The sequence below is a fragment of the Pipistrellus hanaki genome (assembly GCF_964339955.1).
Source record: "Pipistrellus hanaki genome assembly, chromosome: 7".
Classification (NCBI taxonomy): domain Eukaryota; kingdom Metazoa; phylum Chordata; class Mammalia; order Chiroptera; family Vespertilionidae; genus Pipistrellus; species Pipistrellus hanaki.
In genome coordinates this window covers 10,521,334-10,542,553 of record NC_140509.1, presented here as the reverse complement: position 1 = coordinate 10,542,553, position 21,220 = coordinate 10,521,334, and the positions used below count along the sequence as shown (strand labels likewise).

The window sequence follows — 21,220 nt, the reverse complement described above, 5'->3', positions numbered from 1 at the left end:
GCTGGGATAACACTCCTGAAGTCACTCAGGGTGGGACTTCAAACTGCTTTTATTTGGTGATTGTCATCCTGGAGATACTCAGTTTATAAATATAAATAAAATGAAAGCATCAGCAACCTCGGAATTAAAAAAAAAATGCTGAGTTCCTTTTAGGGCGTCATGAGGATTAGAAGAGATACAGCATGGAATGCTCTTCAAATAGCAGGGGACTCATAGTATGTGCTCACAGAATACAAATCAGTACTATTCTTGGTAGTAATAGTAATCACGGTAACGGTGAAGGTAAGACCATTACCTATCTGCCAACCTGGGGAAGGAAATGGAAGAGGAAGATGAGATACACAATTCAGTTTTTAAGAAGACAGATTTCCAAAATTTTAGAGCAGAAGGTCAAGGTGCATATGTAGCCAGATAATAACAATAGCAGTCACTAGCCAACATTACTGCCACTTATATGCATATAATGTGTAGCTCCACAGGCAATATCTCCCTTAATTCTCCTGGAAATACTGAAAGTGTGGAGTTCGAGGGAATTAGATAACTCTCTGAGGTCACACTGCCGGGAAGAGGCAGGACTGACTTGAGCCTAGGACTTCTGGCTTTAGCTCTGGTGGCACTGCCCGCACCATAAATCTGACTCCAGAGAAACAGGGGACTCAAAGAAAGAAAGTATTGATTTTTATTTAATTTTTAAATATATTTTTATTAATATTTCAGAGAGGAAGGGGGAATGAGAGAGAAACATCAATGATGAGAATCATTGATGGGCTGCCTCCTACATGCCCCCTACTGGGGACATGTGGCCTGCCTGGGGATTTAGGAATAGAACCTGTGACCTCTTGGTTCATGGGTTGATGCTCAACCACTGCGGCACACCAGCCAGGGCTGAAACTGCGGATTTTTAGAAAGGAATTGAACCCATGAGGAAGAAAAGACACCGGCCTCTGCACAGTGGCTCTGTGGTATGCTCAGTCTTGGACAAGAATGTGTACAAAAGAAGGGAAGGAAGGATTGCATGCAGAAGTAAATATTAAAGAGGGGCACCCTCTGTGCAGAGAGCTCAGGACAGCCAATAAGGGCATTCAATCCATGGCCAGAGCACGAAGAGAAAAATGACGAAGGTCTGCTGTTTGGGAAGGAGGTTGCGGGAGATTGGATGAGAGCCAGCCGGCAAAGCTGAGCCATTTCCAATCTGCCTGCACCCTCCCCAGCAAGCACAATTACAATATCATCAGTCCTCACTTAACCTCATCCACAGGTTCTGCGTCTTTGAGCAATAGGACACATAACCAAGCCAATTTCCCCTAGGCGAATGGATGCACACAAGTTCCTCCCACATCCATCAGAGTGATAACGAAGCGACATTATTATTGGAGGATCTGCGTGGAGAGTTTACTGGCACCCGGCACTCTTCTAGGGTGTTATGCGTACTAACTCCTTTCGTTTTCTCAGAATCTCGACACCGGAGGCCAGGCCATTTCATATGAGAAATTTGCTCTAGGTGTTACACATGGGGTAAGCAGCAGAGACGGACTTTGAATCCAGGCAACTTGGGGAGGACAAGACCGATACTACAGAGAGGGCACCAGAGCCCAGCAGAGATGCATCACATGGTGGACAGGTCTCAGGCCCCGGAGAATGCATCCAGGCCTAAAGGAAACTGGATGAGGTTTCCAAGCCGGGGAATGGTCCTGGGAAGCAGGGACAGAAAGGGAAGTGCCAGAGGTGGGAAATGGTACATATTCTACTTTCCATGGAACAGACCCAGAAAGCCCAATCAAGCACGGCTGGACGGGGCCATTCTGAGTTCCAGGAAGAATTTCTCAGCAGATGCTCTGCACCCCTGGAAAGGAAGGCCGACCGCCAGGATCCGAAGTGGGTTCACAGGGAGCAAATCCTGCCAAGTTATCAAGCTGTCTTCGGGGGACACTGTGGCCAGGAGTTCTCAACCTCTTAGTCTGCCTCCTCGTCATTCAGAGGGCAGCCTGCTCAGTGACATCCCTCCTTGCTCTGTGATTCTCCGCTAGGCCTGTCCCTGCAGGGAGGTGGGCCAGACGCTCTGGGTGGTAAATGCACTTGGAAAAGGTCCTAGGAGTTCCCACGGGCTGTGACTCACTGCCATAAACAGAGCGCATCAGCACTGCACGGGGCGGTTGACAAAATCTCACACTGTTTTTGGAATGAAATGGAGAAATGGAAACGGGTGGTGGACTTACACCTGGCCAGAGAGGCAGGTTGATAAATAAATGGGTGTGAACATGCCATGTGCCTCAGTGCCTGCCTCCATTCCTGTGCTGCTCGGTGTATTTCCTGTTGTCATGGATGACAGCACAGAGAAAGCGTGTTCGGGACTCAACTGCCCCAGTTCAAGGTGGAGAAAATCTGGCTTCACTGGAATTTTGTGTGGCCAGTTCAGAGTTTTAGTTGATCTCAAAGGCATATGGCTACAAAGTAAGGGAGCCGCTCAGAGATGCCTATAGTGTTCAGTTGTGTTAATTAAGTAAAGTGCTCAGATCATGGGTGGGAAGTTACCGCTATGATCACTGATTCATCTGAGCAGCCTGTGATATGCTTAACACAGAAGACACAGCCTTAGGAGTCATATTTCCAACTGCAGTGTATTCAGTGATCAGGTGATGAGGATGGGGTTTGGGAGCTTGTGTGTGATGGGCCAAGGTTACCTTGGAGACAACAGGACTTAGAAAAGATGTCATAGCACGCTTTTAACCTATTCAAAGAACTTACATGAGTAGAAGGAAAACACACACACACACACACACACACACACACACACACACACGTAGCCATTGGCCCAATACAAAAGCATGTCAGCAGCAGTAGCTGTCCATACATCTCCCATAGCCTCTCTGGCTGTAGGGTGCTTGGCTTTGTTTCTCTAGCATGTGTTATCCATGTGCTCCTCGTCTCTGGACCCCGCAGCTCCTAGTAAGTCCTGGCCCACCACAGCTATCAAGTCACTATTTGATTAACTGAACAGAATGGAAATGACCATCAGCACTGCCCAACAGCAGAAAAAGTCAGAGCTGCCACCAAGCCGGAGCTGCCCATGCCAGGAGGGTTCAGAAAGAACCCGGCTGGCTCTGTCCCGGGCTCCCGGTGGTGGGCAGCCTGACTTTAACATGTCACTTGAATGAATTCAGCCCTGATAGTCTACTAGTATGACTCTGTTTGAGATTTATAATCCCAGGATCAAGATAGTATGGTGACCTATGGTTGGGGCCACTACGCCTCTTGCCTCTCAGGGTTAGGGGGCCCTGTCTCACCAGGTTTTGAGTCCCAGGACCTGCGGTCACAGACTGCGACTTTGGCATTGGCTCAGGTTATCCCACCAGACCTGGACACTAGTTATTGACAGGTCACCACGACCCACACCAAGGCCCCACAGAAGCCTGGAAGCTACGAGCAGCATCTGAAGGCATCAGGTTATGTTCTACTGCAGGAGGGGGAGCGGCCCCCAAGTCATGGGAAACTCCGGTTTGAATCCGGTTCTGAAACAGGGCCCTGCTTTTACCAGGTAATTAGCTCTCTCATGTTCTGAGGGTTCTTGCTGACTTTCCATGGCCTTTGCCTTCCCTGAGTGCACCCAGCCAAGCCCTGCAGGCAGGCCTGGGACACGTGACCCAGACAACCCTCAGGTGGGGCCTGTTTCCCATATGAGCAGGGAGGAGGGACTGCCCCATCTCTCAGCCCCAGAACTTGCTCTTGCAGGAAGTGGCCAGCATTAGTGGGGACAGTGTCAGAGGGAGGAGGGGCCGATAAGGCAAAGAGGAAGGGTGGCGAGAATGCAGTCAGAAAGAAGAGGTCCCCCCTACCCACCCAGGAAAATCAGCAGCCCATCCAGCTCAGCCGCCTCCCTGGTGCGACCTGGGAAGTTAAGTGGCCTGCATGTCATTATCAGCCCAAGTGACACTCACAAACATTTGTCTCCTGGAGTAATCAGGAACGTCTGCCAGCAGGTGTGATGCTGGAACGCTCCCCAGGAAAGCCAGGGCCGGCAAGCTCATCTCCACAGCACAGGGTGGGATGAGCCAGGTGCCTATTATGTGCCATCGTCTCCACGTCGGAAGAGTGAGGGATTATGGGAAGAGAAACCAGTGGGTGCGGGAGACAGCAGCCATTCCGTGTCCCCTGCTCTAGCTGTAGGCCCCTTTCCAGGCCATGTTTTTCCATGGGTCCCAGGCACGCCCCCCACCTGGGGGGACTGAGCTACCCACTGAGCTTTACTGTGGCTACATCTCCCATCTGAGGAATGGATAAGAGGGCAGAGCCAGCTCCCACCCGGTCAGGCTCTTGTCAATCAACATTTCAGTGGACATCTGCCCCTCCCCTGGAAAATACATACGGTGAAACCTTGATTCTTGAGTTAATTCATTCCAAAAGGCTGTTCGAGAAGTGAATTGTTGGAAAACGGAGTCATTTTTCCTTACTATAAACAAAGTAAATTGAATAATCCATTCCAGATCCCCAAATGATTTCCTGTTTTAACCTTTCTCAATTGCCTGTGATTGTTGTTTTGTGAGCAGTTGCACACCGTTAGCACCATCAGCACTTTTGATGGCTTCATTGCGTTTTAAAATTGTGCTAATTGTTGATTGCCCATGCTGTACTCAGTAACCAGATCAGACATGCAAACACTCTCTCATACTTTGCAATTATTTCTATTGTTCTTAATACTTTCCTTTTCACTCTGCTGCTTTCAATAACCTCCTTAGGACTCGTGGTGTATGTATGTATCTATAATACTAAAAGGGTAATATGTTAATTAGACCAGATATCCTTCCGATAAAGGCGGGGCTTCGAGGGAAGCCCGGGTCCCAGGTGCAGAGGGGAGCAGGTGCCAACAGCCTGGGCAAGGAAGACCTACTCTCGCATGAATTTTGTGCATCCAGCCTCTAGTTTAATAATAATAAGTAGCATCATAAGCGAAAAACAAAAATATTCATAGCACAATTTCCTGAGATGTTAATAAAGTGCAGTTTAGCAGTAAACTGACTCATACTCACGCATTCTCTCCTTTGTTCCCTGAGAGATGTGTGACTTATCATACAGGTATCAGCATGAAAGGGTTGTCAGGTCAAGAGCTGTAGTTTTGTTGGGCAACCAACAAAATACATTTTTCCATGAACAACTTGGCCACTGAATTGTTTGAGGTGGGAGACGTTTGAGAACTGAGATCTGACTGTACATATCTTCCATAGGGTGGAGGGAAATTTACTGATGAACTGGGATCTTATGGATACAAGGAAAAATGATAGGGACAGGTGTTCTTAAAGGGAGGGGGCCAGCCAGGCCCAGGGCCTGCTCCTATTCAAGAAGATTCTTTGACTCAGCTCCTTCCCTAGATATCCCAACTTCTACTTGAAAGGGTGGATTGAGCCTTCACAGGCAGAGGAAAGCAAAGGTATAAAGGAGGAAATTGGGGTGGATGAGACCCACAGGGGACCCACCTATCTCTCTGCTCTGCCATCCTCAGCTCAGTTCCTGCCTTAAGGTCGCCTCACAGTGCAAAAGGGCTGCTGAGCTCCAGCTATCACATCTCCTTTCTGCACATCAGCAGCTATGGACAGCTAAAGGGCAACAGGGCGCAGGAGATGGGATTCTCAGAAGCTCTACCCATCACTTCGTCTTACATCTAATCGGCCACACCTGTCAGCAAGGAAGTTGGGAAATGTAGTTTTGTGTGTGTGTTTTTTTAAGGTAGACGTAATACACTGCCAGAAATATGGAGAAAAGGGAGGCAGCTAGCAGCCCTAGAATTCAAGTTTGCACCCAGCAAACTCGTCCTTGTTCCATGTGCAAATCACTTCACTGCTCTCAGTCTCCGTCTTCTCATCTGTAAAGTGGGAGCAGGGATTCCTTTCTGCCTATTCATACATTGGGGTATAAACTGAATGAGATTAGGTATTTGAAGGTACATCTTTCAACTATGCAGTCCTGGATACATGTAAGTACATGTAAGTACCAATTGTGATTAGGAGACCGCCCACTCTCCCTTCCCTGTTCTGGCCGCTGTTCTCCAGGCTGCCTGGTGTGGCACATTCTTCAAAGCCTTACTTCCAGAGGGCTGTCAGCCAGGGAAAGGATCTGCTAGAGTTCTAAGAGATCAAGGTATAGGGAGTAACCCCTTCCAGGAATGTTGTAGCTCAATTGGGAACTCTGTAAGACCCAAACCAGTGCATCTCTAATGGTGGAATCTCAAAACCTACAGCAGGTTTGTGTAGAGGAGAGGTGTTTTTCGGGGGTGTCTCAAATCGTAGCAATACCTCCCCTTCCTGCCCGCTTGCTCCGCACAGGAAGATGACACACTCGGATTCCAAAGCCTCAGGGCGCCTGCCTAGAGGTGACTAATTTTTCCCCTTGTCATTTCCTCATCATTCTCAGAAAGCTCTGCGGGTGACGTCTCCCAAGATAGCAATGATGAGCAGAGCAAAGGGATTCGTGCACGTCAGGTTCCTCTCTTCTGAAATGTGGCTGCTTCCTTTGAGTAGGGGAGAACCAGAGTACCGGCCCCTGTTGACTTTGTACATGTTTGGATAGTTTGTAGGTGGGGTGGGGACCTTGTTTGTTTCAAACTAGAAAAAAATGCCAAGGAAGGTTTGCAGAGAGGGGCCTGGGAGAGGATTGTCTGGGGGTCAGGGCTTGTGGTGGCGGCCATCAGAATGACAGCCAACACTCTCTGGCAACTATACTTTTCTGAGGATGGTCCAGGCAGCCAGCTCGTGACAGCTTCAGCACAGCACTAGTGGACCTGGGTGGCAAGGGCTGAAGCCAGGCTCTGAGACCAAGCCCGAAGTTTCCCACCAGTCAGGCATTTCCCATATGGCTTTGCAGTTTCCCACCGCAGTCCCCTGGGAGCTGTGTGCTCCCTCCAGGAGACCCTGATCAGCCTGGGGTGGCGCCTGCCGAAGCACCCAGGATTTTAAAGCACCCCAGGGATTCTGGCAAGCATTCAGCATCATGCCACTGTACCACACACCAGTGAAACCAGGGGTATGGGAGCACTGGTGGGTGGAACCCTGCAAATCCCACAGCTGGGGTTTGGTCTTTGGACTTCTGGTGAGGAGAGAAGCTGGCGGTCTGGATTCTTGTCCCAGCTGAACTAGGCACTAATCCCCTCTCATGCCTGAGACTTGGCTCCTTCTGCAGCATTGAAAGGAAACCCTTTCCAATGGGTATATCGCCAAAGAGATAAGGTGTGGGAAACCCAAGCATCCCGTGCATGTAAGTGCTGGAGCCATTTCCCTATGCCCAGCTGAGCCTGGGTGATGGATGCGGCCGGCTGGGTTTCATGGTGCTTTGCAATTCTGTGCTTTTCACAAGTTGAAAGTCTGTGGCAACCTTGCCTCGAGGAAGTCCAGAGGAGCCTATTCTCCACCAGCATCTGCTCACGTCCCATCTCTGTGTCGCGTGTTGGTAATTCTCAAGCATTTCAGCATTTTTATTATTATTTTATGTGTTATTGTGATCTGTGATCAGTGATCTTTGATGTTACTATCACAATTGTTTTGGGGCACCACAAACCGCACCCATAAAAGATGGCAAGTTTGATCGATAAATGTGTGTGTTCTGCCTATTCCACCGACCAGCTGTTCACCCACCTCCTTCCCTTTCCTCAGGCCTCGCTAATCCCCGAGAGTCAGTTATATTGATTATTATTAATTAGGCCAATTAAAAACCTGACAACTGCATCGTCGTTAACATGGGGCTCACTGCTTCCACTTGGGGATGAAAAAAGTCACATGTCTCTCACTTTAAATCAAAAGCTAGAAATAAGTAAGCTTAGTGGGGAAGATGTGTCAAAAGCCAAGACAGGCCAACAGCTAGGCCTCTGCACCCATTAGCCAAGTTGTGAATGCAAAGAGAAAGTTCCTGAAGGAAACTAAATGTGTGGCTCCAGTGAACAGTAAGCAAGTGAAACAGCCTTACTGCTGATATAGAGAACGGTTTAGTGGTCTGGAGAGAAGATCAAACAAACCATCCACAACGTTCCCTTAAGCCAAAGCCTACTTCAGAGAGCAAGGCCCCAACTCTCTTCAGTTCTATGAACGCGGAGGTAGGTGAGGCAGTTGCAGAAGAAAAGTCTAAAGCTGGCAGGGGTGGGTTTAAGGAAAGAGCCATATCCATAATATAAAAGGGCAAAGAGAAGCAGCAAGTGATGATGTGAAAGCTGCAGCAAGCCATCCAGAAGATCTGGCTAAGATGATTAATGAAGTGGCTACACTAAACCGCAGGTTTCCAATGTAGATGACCCATCTGGGACTTTCCTAGTCAGAGTGGAGAGGTCAATGCTTGGCCTCAAAGCTTCAAAGGACAGGCTGACTCTCTTGTTAGAGACTAATGCACCTGCTGACTTTAAGTTGAAGCCAGTACTCATTCACCATCTGAAACCCATAGAGCCCTTAGAATTATGCTAAGTCTACTCTGCCTATGCTCTGTAGATGACACAACAAAGCCCAGATGACAGCACATCTGTTTACAACATGGTTTCCTGAATATTTTAAGCCCACTGTTGAGACCTAGTACTCAGAAAAAAAGAGATTTCTTTCAAAATATTACTGCTCATTGGCAATGCAGCCAAGAGCTCCGATGGAGATGTTCAATGAGATGAATGTTGTTTTCATGCCTGCTAACACAACATCCATTCCGCAGCCTATGGATCAAGGAGTAATTTTGATTTTCGAGTCTTCTTATTTAAGAAATACATTTCGTACAGCTACAGCTGCCACAGATAGTGATTCCTCTGATGGATCTGAGCAAAGTAAATTGAAAACCTCTGGAAAGAAATTACCATTCCAGATGCCATTGAGCACATGTGTGAGTCATGGGAAGAGGTGGAAATTATTCACATTAACAGACTTTGGCAAGATGTTGAGTCCAACCCTCGTGGATGATTGGAGGGGTTCAAGTCTTCAGTGGAGGAACAACTGCAAATGTGGAGGAAGCAGCAAGAGGACTCGAGTTAGAAGTGGAGCCTGATGTGGCTGAATTGCTGCATCTCATGATAAAATTTTAATAGATGAGGGGTTGCTTCTTGCAGATGAGCAGAGAGAAAGATTCTTGAGATAGAAACTACTCTGGTGGAGATGCTATGAAGAATATCTGAAAAGACAACAATGGGTTTAGGCTATTACATAGCTTAGGTGGTCAAGCAGCAGGAGGGTTTGAGAGGACTCACTCCAATTGTGAAAGCCCGCTATGGATACAGTGCCATCGCACAGCATCGCATGCTACAGAGCTTGCTCATGAGAGGGAGAGTCATTAAGGTGGAAGACTTCACTGTTGTCTCATTTAATAAACCACTAGCCACCCCAGCCTTCATCAACCAGCACCGGGATCTGTCAGCAGCCATCCACATAGGGGCAAGACCCTCTACCAGCCAAAACGTCACGACTCACTGAAGGCTCAGGTGATGGTTAGCATTTTGGGGCAATAAAGTATGTTTAACTAAGGTATGCACATGTTTTGTTTATAATGCTATTGTACACTCAGTGGACCACAGTATGATGCAAACATAACTTTTATATGTCTCTGGAAACCAAAAAATTCGTGTGACTCGGTTTATGGCATTGGTCTGGAACCGAACCCGCAGTATCTCCAAGGCAGACCTGTACAGGGAGGATGGAATCAGGGGCCCCAGGCAGGAGCTGCTGTTATCCCCCCATTCTCTCACCCACGGCATCAGCCCCGCAGAGCAAGTCAGGACTTGAGTCGGGACTTATCATTATAGTCAGGACTCCGAGCCTCAGGCTTCTTTCTTGTCTGCAGGATGGGGATAAAGGTAACTGTCCTGCTTATAAAGTGGGAAGTGTTTCCAGCAGCAGAGATCCACTACAAACCCTTAACTATGTCTGGGGGCAGGTTTCTGTCATGTGACATAGCCCCAGAGGGAGGTAATTCAAGGCTGCTATGATTTCTCCGTGGACTTCAGGGCCAAGGCTCCTTCTGCAGGTCAACTGCACCGTCACTAACCTGGGGTTCGCTGCTCCCACTCGGGGACCTTCTCTGTGTTGTGCAGCCCACAGGAGGACTTGATGTCCCCAGGAGCAGCCCCAGGCTGTGACAGAGGAAGACTTCCGCTTCCTCCCCTTGCAGGGAAGAAAAAGGAGGACCATGAGTCATGTTCTATGCTGTCTCCAGAGGGTCCCAGAGGAATTGAACCCCATTTGCCCACCATGGCAACTTGCTTAGCCAAACAGCCTGTGTGGATTTCCTTCCCCATTTCCCTACCTGAGGGTCCCGAGTCCACCTCCCCAAATAAATCACTGGTCCTGGAATCCTCATCTCAAGGTCTGCCTCCGGGGAACGCAGACTGAACCTGGCCGGGCCTCCTAGGTGAGCCAGCCCCTTCAGGAGCCTCCCGGAGTCTGCTTCCCTCTCCCTGCACTTCCTCCAGCTGCACTGGAGGCTGAGACGGGGTTCTGTGTTCAGGTGTGTTGTCTCTCCAAGTAGAATCAGCGCTCTGATGGAAGGCAGGGGAGGAGGATGGGCGGTGCGGGTGTGCAGCCACCATGGAGCTGTGGCAAGTGTCAGGCATAGCGTTCCTTGGCACCTGCCTCACAGTCCCAGAACCCAGTAGCTAGCCTGGCGCCGAGGCTAGCCGGGAAGGATGCCAGTCCAGGCTGCTCCTCTGCCTCACTGCGGGCTCTGTTCTCACCTCCGGAGACACTGAGCAGCCAAGAGGGATGTGTTAGTTATTGCCAATTAAGCCTGTGATGGGACTGGGCACCCGGTGGGTGGCAGAAGGGTTCAGGACATGAAGTCAATTAAAGCCCATCATCTTCTGAGTCTCCAGGGTGGGCGCTAGGCAGGCAGAATCACACAAAACCACAGAGGGATGGGTGAGCCCAGGGTGAGAGCTGGGCCACCGAGACACGCGATACGGATGGACGCGCTCATTAACTATTTACGAAGGAGAGCTATTTCGAGCCGGGGTGGGCTGCGGGGATGGGCTCCGGCTTGCTCTGCGGGGCTGATGCCGTGGGCGGGAGAACGGATCCAGATGTGGGCAGCAACTTCCAATGCATCGAAAGGAAGATAAGTGGTCGGAAATTAAACATCACAGGGAACTATTTAACACTTAACCTTCTAACTAGCTAATGAGCTAGTGATGGTAGTAAGTTAAGGGGCTTTTCAGCTGAGTAATTAGCCACCTAAAAGGTTAAAATGTAAATGAATTGCGTGGGAACTTCGTTCGGATGAGCGTTTTCATGAGCTGAGTGAAGCTAATTCACAGACCTGGGTCGGGAGGGGTGTGCTCTGGGGCTTCCTGGCACAGGTGGGGTGGAGTGTCAGCTGTGTCCCCGTGCAGATGGGGTTCGGAAGGCAGAGGAAGATGTGGCTGCTTTGGGCAAAAGAAAGAGGCAGAGGCCGAAAGGAGCAGGCCTGGTCAGGGACCTGCCACAAGAATGCTACATGACAAGCAACTCGAAATCCAGGAGGCTCACAGCCACTGATACTTCATTTTCTTATTTGTGGGTCTGCAGGTTGTTGGGGTTCCACTGGACTTGGTTGGGTTGGGCCGGGTTCCGAGCTCCAGGTCGGTTTAGAATCTTCTCTGTGCATCTCAGTCCGAGCCCAGGCAGAGGAGCTTGGCTACACGAAGTATGTTCTTCTTTTGGCGACAGCAGAAACGTGGGAGGGTGAGCCAATGCCAGGCCTCTGCAGGCGTCACGTCACTGATTCCCATCAGCATGAGTAAGTGACGTGGCCAAGCCCGCAGTTAGGGGGCAGGGCATGTGCCTCTCACACCGTCAGGCCACTTATGTCACCTGGTACCACTTTATTACAGGGAGTGAAGCGGCAGGCCCACCGCTGTCTCCCACACCTGGCCTACCTGGTGGAAAGGCTACCTCCAGGGCATGGTGTTCAGGCCCGAGCAGGACCTGCAAGCTGGTGGACTTGTTAGCACACAGATGCCGGGGTTTCTGGCTCGGTCTGTGCAGAGTGGGCTCTGAGAAGCTGCTGTTCTGACCACTGAGCAGATGCTGTCTGCCTGGGAACCACACTTTGGGAACCTCTGGCCTATGGAAAGGAGTCTTGTTCAGAGAGGTGGGAGAAGGCAGCCTGTGGGTGGCTTTGATGGCAAACAAAATAGCTGTACTCATGGAGCCCTTCCTACACCTCAGTTATTGCTTTAGAAATGTCCTGTGTGTTCAAGTTGGCAAGTCAACCATGTGAGGTACAAGATGGCCACTCGACAGTTGAGGACTCGGAGCCATGGGGGTGGGGGTGAGGGCCGTGACATAGGGGGCCCCACAGCTTGGAGGTGGTGTGCCTGCAGCTGGAAGCCAGCGCTCGACCTGACTCCGGGCTCCCCTCTGTGGCCGTGGGGAGGCAGGTCGAGTTCTGAGGGCAGGCGCCATCTGAGGAGGAAAATCTCTGGATTTGGAACTGGATGCTCTTAGGCACAGAGCACACTTTGACCTCTGGTAACTGGTTTTCTTTACCCAGGCAACAAATCTGTACTGAGAGTTTGCTTTGGGATAGACTCTGGTCCAGACCCTAGGGTTAGAATAAGCTAGGCAAAGAGCTTACATTCTTATTAGGGAGAGGGTTTCTCATTTCAAAATGTACTCTACGTATAAAAAATAATTAGTGTAAGGAGACAGAGACGGAGTCGGGGGGAGTCTACTGTATTATATCTGTGGTCAGAGATGGTCCCTCCGAGGAGTGACACTGGATGGAATGAAAGAAAGAGCCAGGCAGGGGGAGAAGCATGTGCAAAGGCCCTGGGGTAGAGACAGGCTGCTCTTGTTGGAGAAGCAGCAAGAAATCCAGTGCATCTGGAGGAAAAGTAACAGTACATGAGGGTAGAGGACTGGACAGGGCTGGATCGTGTAGGGCCCCGTAGGCCATGAGGAGGCCTTGGGTTTTATCCTGAAGGAGATGGGGACTACAGGAGGTTGAACCCTGGAGAGTGACAGGATGTGCTTAGGAGGAAGATTCTGGCTGCTGGATGAAGAGTAGACTGCAGGGGCATAGGAGTGGAAGCAGGGAGACCAGATACAAGGGGGCTGCAGGGGTCTTAGCTATGTCTTGAGACCCCTCTGCTCTTTACCGTCCACATCCATGAAGTGGGAAAAGGACCCCTCTAATCTTTCCCCCTCAGGCCCATTATGAGAGTGGAAGGAGGTCAGGGTGGGGGCCTGTGGGGAGCAGGCAGTACTCAGGTGAAGATCAAAGCAGCATGCGATGGTTTTGCTGGCAGAATGTTTGGACCTGCTTCTGTCCGGCTCGACAAGCTCACAGCCCCCAGCCAGGAGGGAAAGGAGCCCCCTCTCCCCCTCAAGCAGCACCCGCCACCCCTCACTGCCCCAGCTCCTCAGTCAGCACCCACCCTCCGCCCCAAGCCCTCTTGCTCTGATAGGAAGCAGTTATTTGTGCTCTTGTTTAACGAGCTCATTAAACATGTGCTGCGGCGTTTTCTTCCCTCGTGACGCTCCGTGCGTTTGCTGTGGGTGTGAGGGTGGCTGGTGGTCGGGGTTGGGGGCGGGTAGGGCTTGGTGACCTGCAGTCTCTCTCCCGGGGTGTGTGTGGGCAGGCAGGTGGCAAACCTGCCAAGGCCCTGGCATGGAGGCAGGATCTGGAAGCTGAGATGGTGGCGGCAGCCAGCATTGAACACCAGAGATTCTCACCGCCCCCCAAAATGCCGCTGTGTGTGAGGCAGTGCCAAGGGCTGCTTCTCAAGGCGGCTCTGACTGTCACTCAATACAAGGTCTGAGAGGAACAAAGTGGGGAGGCATTTAAAATTCCTGGGGTGGCTAGGCAGGGGGTGGAAGGATGCGTGTCATGTGGCAAATGTGAGTAGGTGGCAGCTGCCTCCCTGATGCTGGGAAAGCACCCATGCCCAGGTTCAGACCCACACCCACTCTGCCTAGAGCGGGCCTAGGGCCAGGACTCCAGCCAAAAGCACTTCCTTCCCAGATCAGAGGCCTGGAATCCTGCCATTAGAGGGGCATTTCTTTGCATCTCTCCTGGGTAGAGGACCAGGGAGATGCTGAGTGGTTTCCTCTGGGACTGACCAACAGTAAGTGATGGAGGACGTAAGGGAAGGGCTCAGGAAGGGGTCATAAGTCTGTCTCAAAGCCAAATTCCCTTGTGTTGACATGGCCAAGGGCTTGAGAGAGCTCAGGGAGAGGGAGAGGGAGCCAAGGTCTTGGGACCAGTCCAGCTATTTTACTCACCACAACTCTCTTGGATTCTGTTTTTCTATCTTTAAAATGGGCCCACTTCTTGCTACTCTCTTAGATTGAAAAAAGATCAAGAGTGAGAAAGAGACAGTCCAAGGTGACCCAGGTCAGCCCTCTCCTTTCTTTGTGAATCTTATGTACCCACACGCCTCTTAGCCATCACCCCCACTCTTACCTTCCCTGGGATGCCGACTGGCCCAATGTGGAGATAACTTCCAACACAAGGCACCCCCCTCCTGTTCTTCCAGCGCCTACAGCATGGTGGGTGCTCTAGCTGAGAAGGTTTCCTTATCACAGAGCCCAGATCCCTCCCGTTCCCTGCGATTCTGCCTTCCCTCTCACCAGGAAGAAGTCAAGTTCTCCTTCCATAGCGTTACCATGTGACTTTAGCAGATGATTCTCATGGCTCATCTAATGCTATATATTTTTTACAGATTTAACATCCTCACTTCCAGCCTTCCTCCATTCTGTGCCTTTCACCTTCAGTCATCCAGGAGGTATTTATTTTAGGGTTATAATGTCAGGTCTTGGCCACTCAGGGAAGGTGGCCCTGAATAGGACAGACATGGCCTCCTGCAACTCCCATTTCCCAGGGGGCAGACATTAAAGGACCTTGTACTTGACTAGTGAAAGATTTAGTACCTACAGCTGTGATAAGGTGTGTGTGTGTGTTGTGTGTGTGTGTGTGTGTGTGTGTGTGTGTGTGTGTGTGAGAGAGAGAGAGAGAGAGAGAGAGAGAGAGAGAGAGAGAGAGAGCGAGCAGGTCCTGGGGCCTAACCTAGACCAGAAGACCAGGAAAGCCTTCCTGGAGGAGGAGATTCAGAAGGTAGAGGAGCTCAGTCAGAGGAGAGATGTGAGAGGCACTGCATGTACAGGCTGTTTCTCTCTGGAGCAGGAGAGGGTGTGTCCTACGGTGCCTCATCTGGCCCGGTGCCTCCGATGTGTACCAGGTTTGCCATCTGCGAATGTGGGTCCATCAGTGGGCAGTGTGCTGGATGTGGCCTGGCCAAAGCAAAGTGGACTGAGGCTCTCCCTCCGAGGAGGGGGCCCTTCAGCTGAAGGCAGCCTCAGCCCGCTCTGCCATTCCAGGGCTCAGGTCCTGCACAGACAGTGTACCTCTAGCAAAGCGGCCCCTTAGCATCGCTCTGAGGCCATCACATCCTCTTCCTCCACTGCTTCCGAGATGAGGTCACAAGACTACGGAGCAGCTCAGTGAGGAGGTGGGAGTTATGCCGAATGCAGCACGTGGGTGTCACACTCACCGGCCTGGGGCCCGGGCTTTTAGTTCAGCCTTCTTTCTTTATTCTTTGTGTGTGGTCTGTCATGTGACATTTTAAAAACTTACTTATCTCATTTTACACAGATTTGATTGTTACAAGTCACCTCCTATCTGTGGCTGAAAGTAAATGGATTATAAATCACAAACCAAATGATGGAAATTAGGTCAAAGTGCCAAGTGAATGCAGGTGGTTTCTCCTCCCCTAATGAGGACGCTGATAAGAGCCAACCCCGAGAAGTTAGCGCTACACTAAGTGGTTGCCACTTATAAACTCATTTAATTTTTTCCGCATCCTGATCAAGAAGGCGCAGTTATTATTTTGATTTTATGGATGAGAAAACTGAGGTACAAACTGGTTACGTAGCCTGCCCTAGGTGTCCTGCCTGGTATGAGAACCCAGGCGGGTGGGCTGGCTCCAGGGTCAGCACCTTCACACACTGGTTGTGCACCTTAGCATCTGAGCGCTTGCTGTGCGTTTTCCCAGTGCACCCCCACTCACACACCCTCGGGAGGCAGCTGCCACTCTTAAGCCCTCTTCACAGGGTAGGAATCTCTGGGTTCAGCAAGGGGGTCAGACACACGAGGCCTCCCAGCTTGGAAGTGGCAGAACCAGATCTCAAACCCAGGTTCACTGTGCTCCAGAGAGAGCTCCTGGCCTCTCCTCTTCCTCCCGTTAGGATGGAGAGCAGAGAGATGCTGCCTGCCCCTCCCAGCTGCCTCATCTATTAGCGAGCCCACACCTTCAGCCACTGCCACTCAGAACCCCCGTAAGGACAGGGGGAGTAGGAACCAACCCACAAGGAAGAGGGACAAGAGGAAACAGTGGGTGCTTGAGGAGGGGCTGGAGTGGGCAGTGGGAGACCCTCCGGGCAGTGCAAGCAAAGTCTGAGGAGCAAAACCACAGCTTCAGTGAAAGGGGAGACTAGGCTGCCCAGGGGCCTGCAGGAATCCATGGGGGCGGGCGGGCAGATGCATGTCTTTCATCCCTTCTCCGCGCTGAATCCCTTCTGGGCGCTGAGAACACTGATGGCCATGCTCTGGGCGTTCTAATTCACAAACTGCCGTTTGAAACCTAGCTGCTTAGCCTCCCTATGGCTGCCTGCTCCCAGGACTGAAATGAAACCTGGGTCCTGGGTTCAATCCTAGGGATGGGGTGTGTTCAGGGGAGAGAGCAGAGATGTGTGTCCCTCAGGACATCCCTCAGGGTCACCGCCAGGCCCAGTGCTGAGGGGCAGGCAGGTGAGCAGGGCTGGAGGGTGGCACCTGGGTCTCTGACAGCCACCGGCTCCCCGGCTCATGGATGTCCAGCGCAGGGAGCAGCTGACAGATCGCAGCGGGCCGCTGACCTTGAGTCTTAAGTGAAGTGAAGAATGAGAGGTCATCGTTATCCCATCAGAGCCGGGAGCCGTGAGCTATGGCAGTGTAATACGGACAGCAGCACATCACTCACCGCCCCCGGAGCGTGGCTCATCTGTCTCCGGCCTGTCACCTCTGGGCAGGCTGCAGCAGGGAGCTCAGAAGGAAGGCCCGGGGCCTCCCCAGACCCAAACAGTGCCCTCTCTGGAACTGGACAAGGATCACTGAGACTCATAGGTTCCTAGATGTAGGCCCACACCTCACATGTCACCCTTTTGGCCTGGGCAGTGGCTCTGTTGGTTGGAGTGTCATCTGGTACCAAAAGATTGCAGGTTCGATTCCCAGGCAGGGCACATACTAGGTTGCGGGTTTGATCCCTGGTCAGGGTGTATAAAGGAGGCAACTAATTGATGTTTCTCACATCGATATTTTATCCTTTCTCTCTCTCTCTCTCTCTCTCTCTCTCTCTCTCTCTCTCTCTCTCTCCCTCTCTCCCTTCTTCTCTTTCCCCCTCCCTCCCTCTACCCTTTCTTCTCTCTAAAGTCAATAAAAAACATCCTTGGGTGAGGATTTTAAAATAAATAAATAAATAAATAAAGATAAATAAATATGTCATCCTTTAATGAGTTTACCCCCGACCACCCACTTAGAGCTGGGCCTGCCCTCCCTATGCCTTAGCACATCCACCGTCTCTCACCCTGTGATGCTCTTCCTTTTGTCTGTAGCCTGTTCCACCTTTTCACACATTAATAACTCACTAGCTGTGGTTCTCATTTGCCATCCCCCCTCTCCCCACCAAGACCAGCTCGCAGGGCAGGGGCTTGCACCCCGTGGTCACGGCTGTATCCCTTCCTAGGGCAGCTGAGACCTGCTAGGGGCTCCATGAAAAACTTCGTGGATGAATGGATGAGCCTGGAGAAAGCTTCGAATGGACTAATCCTGGCCCCTCACCCAGCAGAGACCCAGACGGGGCCAGCGCTGGGTCCTGCAGCCTGTTGGTGTTGGGAGCCACAGAGCTGGGGGGAGAATCAGGTACTGGAGTCTAGGCCAGCGCTGGGCCCTGCGCAGTTCCAGCTGCCACCTTCCCAGCTGCCGTCACGCCCCCCTCCCCCAAGAATAGGCTTATCAGTCACGTTCTGCTAACTACCTAGAGCAGTGTTTTTCAACCTTTTTTGGGCAAAGGCACACTTGTTTCATGAAAAAAATCACGAGGCACACCACCATTAGAAAATGTTAAAAAATTTAACTCTGTGCCTATATTGACTATATATAAAGTAATTCTCTTGAATAGGAATCAAATAAACACAAAGAAAGTATTTTATAATTACTTTATTATGAAATATTAAGTAAACAAAATAGTGAAAAATTACAAAATTCTTGTCTTGTCTGTACCTACGGCACACCAGGAACAGCGGTTGAAAAACGCTGACCTAGAGGACCAGGAAGCTGTGCAGCCCTGAGTGGGCCAGGCTGGGGGCTTGCTTCCTCCCTGATTTTTAAAAATATATATATTTATTAATTTCAGGGAGGAAGAGGGAGAGAGAGATAGAGACATTAATGATGAAGGAGAATCACTGATGGGCCACCTCCTGCATGCCCCACACTGGGGATGGAGCCCACAACCTGGGCATGTGCCCTGACAGGGAGTCAAACCGTGACCTCCTAGTTCATAGGTTGATGCTCAACCACTGAGCCACACTGACTGGGCCTCCTGGTTTTTTGAAAAGTAATAAATGTTCTGATTACCAATTTCCTAACCCCAAGGGCATTCAGAAAGATGGGTTCCAGGACTGGGGAAGGCCAGGGCTTTTCCTTCCTGGGAACTTAAGGGCTGGGGCAGGCGTGAGGTGAGAAATGTTTATGAGGCATTCCCACCCGTCTGACTGCCCCGTGCTGGAGCCTCCCTATGGGTCACTCACTTAACTCTCGGGTCCAGGCTATGATGGGGTGGTGGTGGTAATAACAGCTGACAGTACTGACCTAGGTGCCAGGCGCTGTTCTCGGCCCTCACAGTATCCATTCACTGAATCTGCTCAATAATCCGTGTAGTGGATGGCTTCTATTCTCATCTTCATGTTACAAATGTGAGACCAGAGGCAGATGTGCTGCGAAATGAGTAAGTGCTGCCACTCGGGTGCTTGGGATGCATCCGAGAACAAAACAACTTAGAGAACCTTGTCCTGTGAGGACTGGGCCTAGTAAATGAGTCAGTTACAGAGGTTAACAGAGGTGTGGGGAGGCCATACTTGCCCTGCAAAGAAGAAACAGCAGCTCGGGGCCAGGCTCGGAGTGGTGGGCAAATGGCAGTTTTACAGAGTGAGCTGGGCGGGCCTCACTGAGGGGAGACTTGGCACAGACTTGAAGGAGGTGAGCCAAGCAGAGCTCTGTGGGGAGGGCATTCAAGGCAGAGGGAACAGCCAAGGCCAGGGCCCAAGGCTGGGGTGTGTCTGAGGAGCAGCCAGGGCCAGGGTGGCTGCAGCAGAGATGGAGAGGGGCAGAGTCTAGGAGATGGGGCAGGGGCGGGGAAGGGACCCATCAATGTCCTGTGAGGACATTTTCTTCAGAACACAGGTTCCTTCAGATGCCCACTTCATTGCAGAGCTCACACACAGCCTCCAGCCAACACCCTCCCCTCGGCTTTGCTCACACACCAGGATTGCTTCTACCCATATTCACACACACTCTACTCACTCACACTGGCCAATAAGCACACTCATACTCACACACACTCTACTCACTCACACTGGCCAATAGGCACACTCATACTCACACTCTACTCACTCACACTGGCCAATAGGCACACCATACTCACACACACTCTACTCACTCACACTGGCCAATAGGCACACCATACTCACACACACTATACTCACTCACACTGGCCAATAGGCACACCATACTCACACACACTGTACTCACTCACACTGGCCAATAGGCACACTCATACTCACACACACCATACTCACTCACACTGGCCAATAGGCACACTCATACTCACACTATACTCACTCACACTGGCCAATAGGCACACTCATACTCACACACACCATACTCACACTGGCCAATAGGCACACTCATACTCACACTATACTCACTCACACTGGCCAATAGGCACACTCATACTCACACTATACTCACTCACACTGGCCAATAGGCACACTCATACTCACACACACTATACTCACTCACACTGGCCAATAGGCACACTCATACTCACACTATACTCACTCACACTGGCCAATAGGCACACTCATACTCACACACACCATACTCACTCACACTGGCCAATAGGCACACTCATACTCACACTATACTCACTCACACTGGCCAATAGGCACACTCATACACTATACTCACTCACACTGGCCAATAGGCACACTCATACTCACACACACTATACTCACTCACACTGGCCAATAGGCACACTCATACTCACACACACCATACTCACTCACACTGGCCAATAGGCACACTCATACTCACACTATACTCACTCACACTGGCCAATAGGCACACTCATACTCACACACACCATACTCACACTGGCCAATAGGCACACTCATACTTACACTATACTCACTCACACTGGCCAATAGGCACACTCATACTCACACACACCATACTCACTCACACTGGCCAATAGGCACACTCATACTCACACTATACTCACTCACACTGGCCAATAGGCACACTCATACTCACACACACTATACTCACTCACACTGGCCAATAGACACACTCATACTCACACAAACTATACTCACTCAATGGCAAATAGACACACTCATACTTACACACACTATACTAACTCACACTGGCCAATGGGCACTTACTCATACACACCCACAGAACTCACACGCTGGCCAATGGCTCCTGCTGGGCTTCATCCTCACCTGCCTGGGTGGGGAGGGACAGGAGCAGTCCTCCTCACCCTGCTCCCTGTGGTCCCGGCATGGCCTCTCCCCAGCCAGGCCAGGAGCGGGAGAGAGGCCAGTCCTGAGTCCTCAGGTCCACCCCCAAGCATAGTGCTGGAGAGACTTCCAAAAAGCACAGATGTGAGTGTCCATGATTGATTCACATGTGGTTTACTCACATGTGACTGACTCACATGATTATGTCCACACTGGGATCCCAGACCCACGTGGCCATCCTGCAGGGACACTGAGTGCATTCAGCGGCTCCACTCTGTGCTGATTGTCCCCATGGGAGCTGGCTGTCCTCGGCTTGGACAGGGCTAGGAAAGGGGGAGAGAGTGAAAATGCTATTTTTAGTTATTCTCAGTCAAAACCAGGACAGGCACCTCTGGGCGAGGCCAGCCTCACCGGCAGCTCCTGGCTAACAGGAAAACCCCATAGTGAGGCTCCTCCTGCTGCTC

At 50.9% G+C, this 21,220-nt stretch overlaps 1 protein-coding gene across 3 annotated transcripts in view; it reads left to right on the top strand.

The window, feature by feature from the left end:
- LRFN2 (leucine rich repeat and fibronectin type III domain containing 2) overlaps positions 1 to 21,220 on the top strand; it is a 176,246-nt gene that overhangs the window by 137,888 nt on the left and 17,138 nt on the right. The window lies entirely within an intron of this gene.